A 7,500-nucleotide genomic window follows, 5' to 3' on the forward strand; every position below is an offset into this window, starting at 1 on the left:
GCCCACAAAGATAAATACGGGTTTCATTCAGTGAACCCGAGAAGGAGCTTATGTAGTCACCCAGTAAAACACAGCGACACTCACCAGACACCAGTGACGTGCGGTGAGGTCCCTGGCTGGGGAGGCACTGAGGTTTTTTATATATATATATATATATATATATATATATATATATATACACGGTATCCGGTCGATGGATCGGCAGACGCTTGATCGACAATGCGAACATCGACCACGCAACATAGACAACATCTACATCGACAGTGTTCGAACATCTACAAACACAAGATCGACATCCCACTAACATCGGCACACACTACATCGACAAACACTGAACATCGACAATACGTATGCTCGATAAACAAAACATCGACACACAAATGATCGATCACGCACAACATCGAAACAACGTCAGGTCGACCAACAAATCATCGACATGTAATTGTTCTACAAACAAATGCATCGACCTACTGAAGATCGACCAACCATAGACAGACAAAACATAGATCGACATGTAATTGTGCGACAAACAAATACATCGACTTACTGAAGATCGGCAAACATTAGATTGACAAGTAATTGTTCGACAAACAAATACATCGACCTACAGAAGATCGACATACCATAGACCGACAATTTATCGATCGACATGAAATTGTTCGTCAAACAAATACATCGACATACATAAGATCGACAAACCATAGACCGACCACTCATAGATCGACATGTAATTGTTCGACAAACAATACCCTGACCTGCTGCACATCTGCAACACCCTCCCCCCCCCGCTATTCCCCACGATACCCTTCCAAAGTCAGACGCCGCCTCCATCCCCCCTAGTCACCCCGCTGCCCGTCTACATTTACACGCCTAGCTAGACACCCCACTACATTACGCGCCCCATGTTTCACCGTGGCACTACAAGTAACACAACGCCCTGGCACTGCTCCCCGCTCTGGTAGCACAGTCACACCCTTTAAGGAACACCCCACCCATGTCTGCCAGCACACCTGGGCACCCGGCTGCACATCTGCAACGCTGACACCCTCCCCCCCCCCCCCCCCGCCCGCTATTCCCCACGATACCCGTCCAAAGTTAGACGCCGCCTCCATCCCCCCTAGTCACCCCGCTGCCTGTCTACATTTACACGCCTAGCTAGACACCCCACTACATTACGCGCCCCATGTTTCACCGTGGCACTACAAGTAACACAACGCCCTGGCACTGCTCCCCGCTCTGGTAGCACAGTCACACCCTTTAAGAACACCCCACCCATGTCTGCCAGCACACCTGGGCACCCGGCTGCACATCTGCAACGCTGACACCCTCCCCCCCCCCCCCCCCGCCCGCTATTCCCCACGATACCCGTCCAAAGTTAGACGCCGCCTCCATCCCCCCTAGTCACCCCGCTGCCTGTCTACATTTACACGCCTAGCTAGACACCCCACTACATTACGCGCCCCATGTTTCACCGTGGCACTACAAGTAACACAACGCCCTGGCACTGCTCCCCGCTCTGATAGCACAGTCACACCCTTTAAGAACACCCCACCCATGTCTGCCAGCACACCTGGGCACCCGGCTGCACATCTGCAACGCTGACACCCTCCCCCCCCCCCCCCGCCCGCTATTCCCCACGATACCCGTCCAAAGTTAGACGCCGCCTCCATCCCCCCTAGTCACCCCGCTGCCCGTCTACATTTACACGCCTAGCTAGACACCCCACTACATTACGCGCCCCATGTTTCACCGTGGCACTACAAGTAACACAACGCCCTGGCACTGCTCCCCGCTCTGGTAGCACAGTCACACCCTTTAAGGAACACCCCACCCATGTCTGCCAGCACACCTGGGCACCCGGCTGCACATCTGCAACGCTGACACCCTCCCCCCCCCCCCCCCCGCCCGCTATTCCCCACGATACCCGTCCAAAGTTAGACGCCGCCTCCATCCCCCCTAGTCACCCCGCTGCCTGTCTACATTTACACGCCTAGCTAGACACCCCACTACATTACGCGCCCCATGTTTCACCGTGGCACTACAAGTAACACAACGCCCTGGCACTGCTCCCCGCTCTGGTAGCACAGTCACACCCTTTAAGAACACCCCACCCATGTCTGCCAGCACACCTGGGCACCCGGCTGCACATCTGCAACGCTGACACCCTCCCCCCCCCCCCGCCCGCTATTCCCCACGATACCCGTCCAAAGTTAGACGCCGCCTCCATCCCCCCTAGTCACCCCGCTGCCTGTCTACATTTACACGCCTAGCTAGACACCCCACTACATTACGCGCCCCATGTTTCACCGTGGCACTACAAGTAACACAACGCCCTGGCACTGCTCCCCGCTCTGGTAGCACAGTCACACCCTTTAAGAACACCCCACCCATGTCTGCCAGCACACCTGGGCACCCGGCTGCACATCTGCAACGCTGACACCCTCCCCCCCCCCCCCGCCCGCTATTCCCCACGATACCCGTCCAAAGTTAGACGCCGCCTCCATCCCCCCTAGTCACCCCGCTGCCCGTCTACATTTACACGCCTAGCTAGACACCCCACTACATTACGCGCCCCATGTTTCACCGTGGCACTACAAGTAACACAACGCCCTGGCACTGCTCCCCGCTCTGGTAGCACAGTCACACCCTTTAAGAACACCCCACCCATGTCTGCCAGCACACCTGGGCACCCGGCTGCACATCTGCAACGCTGACACCCTCCCCCCCCCCCCCCCCGCCCGCTATTCCCCACGATACCCGTCCAAAGTTAGACGCCGCCTCCATCCCCCCTAGTCACCCCGCTGCCTGTCTACATTTACACGCCTAGCTAGACACCCCACTACATTACGCGCCCCATGTTTCACCGTGGCACTACAAGTAACACAACGCCCTGGCACTGCTCCCCGCTCTGGTAGCACAGTCACACCCTTTAAGAACACCCCACCCATGTCTGCCAGCACACCTGGGCACCCGGCTGCACATCTGCAACGCTGACACCCTCCCACCTCCCCCACCCCCCCCCCCCCCCGGCTATCACATTTTACAAACTCACAGTTACAGATTTAACATTTTTTTAAAGTATTCTCTCCTAAACTTTTCCATGATATCACCACTATCACCTTGGCATCATGTCCCAGACTTGCTATTCAGAATTCATTGTAAACTAATCCATTTAAGTTATAGCCAAACAAAGCTATTATTATGAACCTGTCTCTATTCTTTTTTTCCACTCTCATTAGTCTATTCTAAACAGGTTCATTAAATCACCACTATCACCTTGGCGTCAGGTCCAACATTTTTTTCCACCAATCTTTTCAAAATAATCGAATTAAGTTCCATCTAGACAAAGCCATTCTTCTGAACTTATTTCAATTTTTTTTGGCCATTTTTTCCAAACGACTTAACTCATGGAACACATACGTCTCCAGTTACCCTTTTAGCATAGATAAGAAAAAGTCTGATTTTTATTATCCCAAATATATGCGCTGCCCTACTAAATTAAATACCAATTCCAATATAATCCATTTAATATGTTTCCACATTAATATCATTACATATGCCACTACCTGAAACTTTGGTACTACAGGCTCCAGCTTGTCCGTTATTCTCCAAATATACTGAAATGAATCCCAGTCCAAACAACCATGCTTTTGAACTTTTTATGAAGAACTTTGCACCTCCATAAGCTGAACATCACCCCGTATCTCCTCCGACTCCCCCTTCTTGTGCTCCCAGAGATTATAGAGCTCCTATCCCATAGATGACAGAGCCCCTACACCTAACGTCTCTACACCCCGTTAACTTCCAGAAGACCCCCGCTATTAGCGCTACCACCTTCGCTGATTCCACCCTTGGAACTACAGCTCCCAGCAAGTCCTTACCACCACCGCCACAAGCCCCTCTGCCCGTCACCTGAACTGCTTAGCCCCCCTAGTCCCTGCAGTGCACCCCTTCTTCCAACCACTACTCCCTCCATGTCCTCCCAGCGATCCTGGGTTGCCTACACTTAGTCTTCCCGACACCCCGTCTACTTCAACACTATCCCCCGCTAATCGTGCTACCCCAGCTACTGTTTTAATCCTTGTAACTACAGTTTCCATCCCTCAGTTTAGACCCTGCAAGCTTGGCTGTAAAATACATTCCCCACAACACTGCTTTTCACCCCTGCTTGCTGCAGATTACACCATCTTCTACACTACTCCCTCCACTCATTCCTCCACGATATTACCTTGCACCTTGACGTGGTCTCATCCTGACCCCAACCCAAAAACGACATTTTTCCCTACACACAAATTTTTTATTTCATGACTTGAAATATGCACACATCATCCTTAAACCCCACCACCCACAAACAAACACACAATTTACACTCACTGATTGAAATCTGTCTTGAACTAGTCTCTCTTAAATAGGTTCATTAAATCACCACTATCACCTTGGCGTCAGGTCCAACATTTTTTTCCACCAATCTTTTCAAAATAATCAAATTAAGTTCCATCTAGACAAAGCCATTCTTCTGAACTTCTTTCAATTGTTTTTGGCCATTTTTTCCAAACGACTTAACTCATGGAACACATACGTCTCCAGTTACCCTTTTAGCATAGATAAGAAAAAGTCTGATTTTTATTATTCCAAATATATGCGCTGCCCTACTAAATTAAATACCAATTCCAATACAATCAATTATATATGCTTTCACATAAATATCATAACTCGTTTTACCCCCAAAAAAATCTGGTACAGTGCCCAGCTTTTCTTTTAATCGCAGAATATGCCGATATGATTGCCAGGCCAAACAACCATGCTTCTGCCCATTTCTTGAAGAACTTTTCACCAGAGATTACGGACCCCATACACCTAGATATCTCTACACCCTGTCAACTTATAGACGTCTCCCGCTAATAGAGCTACAGCTGTCTCTGATTCTAACAGTGGAACTACAGCTCCCAGCCATCCCTTACAGCCACAAACTACACAAGCCCCTCTGTCCTCACCTGAACTGCTGCGCACACCTTTTTCCAAACACTATCACATCCATGTCCTCCCCGCGATAATGTGTCGCTTACACCTAGCCTCCTCCACACCCTGTCTACTCCCATGCGACCTCCCGCTAATAGCGCTACCCCTGTCGAAAATTCTACCCATGGAACTCCAGCTCCCATCAAGTACTTATCACCACCTACACAATCCCCTCTGTCCTTAATCAGAACTGCTGCTCACCTCTTTTTCCCACCACTACTCCCTACCTTTCATCATCTTGATTATGGTTCCACTCCACCTGTTCGCAACTTCACCACGTCTACCTCCATACTCCAATAGTGCTACCCCTGCTGCTGCTGTCACACGTGTAAATATAGTAAAAAACTAACAATTTCATACATACATGTGCCTCCTATTAAAACAAGCCCGAATAGCCATCCATTCACACTTTGACCGAATATTTTTGAAAGAACAACTTCTGTAGCGCAGCGCAACGCCGTCCTTCCCCTACAAAGATTCTAAAATCGGTTTCTGTTGTCAGTGTATTTGTCCCATAAATATTATTTATATAAACTAAAAAGAATAAACTTTGTTTTTAACCAATGGTAGTAAAATATTTTATATCTAAAAACTGATTAACCATCCCTCTTTTTTTCTTTAAAACGTAGTCATCCAATAGGCAACCACTGTGTCTTAACTCCACCTACTTAAAATGGTTTAAAAGTCTAATTTTAAAGATACCTGCTACCATTATACGGAAAAAGTATTCTGTGGTGTATCCTTATACTATAGAGATTGATTCTACAATGGCAGCTCAACCGTCAATTCGTTTTGTTCCTTCACGGAGAGGAATGCTCTTGAATATAGATGGATATCTACTTGCCAAAAACAAGCAGCGCGGGGACGTGGTCTACTGGCACTGTACTGAGAAGGTTACAGGGCCTTGTTCTTGCTATGCCAAGACAACCATCGTGGCCGGAGAGCATCAACTCAACACACACGGAGAACATAATCATGCTCCTAAACCCGAGAAAACAGATGTGGCTATTGCTAAGGATGCTATAAAGCGACGTGCCCGGGACACCAATGACTCACCATCTCAAATAATTCAATCTGTTACCGGTGATATGCCTTCTACAAGTGCACCCTGTTTGCCTAACCGTGAATCTCTCCGTCAGTTAGTGAAAAGAGCCCGGAGAGAAGATTGTCCTCCAGAACCCACTTCCTTGGATGACATAGATGTCCCAGAACATTTGGCTAATATAGATGACATCAAGTTTTTGGGAAAGGACAGTGCTTTCCACAATGAAAGAACTCTTTTATTTTCAACAGAAGCTAACTTAAAAAAACTCCACGAAGCTTGTTGCTGGGTTATGGATGGCACATTCAAGACTTGCCCCACATTATTTCGTCAGATATATTCAATACATGCCATGGTTGGAACTGATGAAACAACACAACGTTTTGTTCCACTTGTATACGGATTGCTCAGTAGCAAAAGTGAAGATTGCTATACCCGTTTTTTCGAAGATCTTCAGGATTATGCACTTGAGTATGATATACAGTTTGCTCCGCTGTTCATTTTAACAGATTTTGAAAATGCTGCAATCCAAGCCGCAAAAAGAGTTTTTCCTGGCAGTACCCATAAATGTTGTTTATTTCATTTAGGACAAAACATTTGGCGTAAAATCCAGTCCTTTGGACTTGCCACACAATATGGACATGACCATGCTTTTTCAATGAAATTGAGGCACCTTCAAGCACTGGCTTTTCTTCCCTCAGATGAAATTCCACCTGCATTTGAGTCTTTAAAAGCAGAGATGCCCACTAATGCAGCCCCATTAATGAACTATTTTGAGGAGACATATGTATTGGGACGTATTCGAGACCGTACTAGAAGTCAAACAAGATCTCCGCCTATATTTCCCCCAAACATGTGGTCTGTTCACGAGAGCATGCGTGGTGGTTTTCAAAGGACACAAAACAAGTTGGAGGGCTGGCATAGGAGATGGAATATTGTCCTTGGAGAGAAAAAGCTTGGAGTTTACAAGCTTATTTTGTGCATGCACAAGGAACAAAAAGTGACTTCCAGTCTCTTAGAAAAAGTGACTTGCAATATTGCCAGAACACCCCCAAAAAGAGAATCCAAAGCTCGTGAAGACGCATTACAAAGATGTGTCTTACAACTTGGTACAGTGGATTTAATGGAATATCTACGTGCCATAGCTTTTCACCTTCAATTTGAATAATTTATTCTCTACTTGGCAATTGTAATATTTTCCTCCAGTTTTTTTTACGTTTTTCAGTTATATAATTTATTTTTAAATTGTTAAATTTTTCTATAGTTTTTTTTGTATAATAAACATGTTATGGATCCAGACTACTGGTAAGTACCAAATTATAAATTAAATGTGTACTATGTAAATTATAATTAGCATGTACTAGCATAAAATGATATTATAATATTTTCCATAGCTGTTTAGTTTTTTCATATGTATTTTTTTAATGTTAACCAATTAA

Source organism: Pseudophryne corroboree, chromosome 5 (assembly GCF_028390025.1).
Source record: "Pseudophryne corroboree isolate aPseCor3 chromosome 5, aPseCor3.hap2, whole genome shotgun sequence".
Lineage (NCBI taxonomy): Eukaryota > Metazoa > Chordata > Amphibia > Anura > Myobatrachidae > Pseudophryne > Pseudophryne corroboree.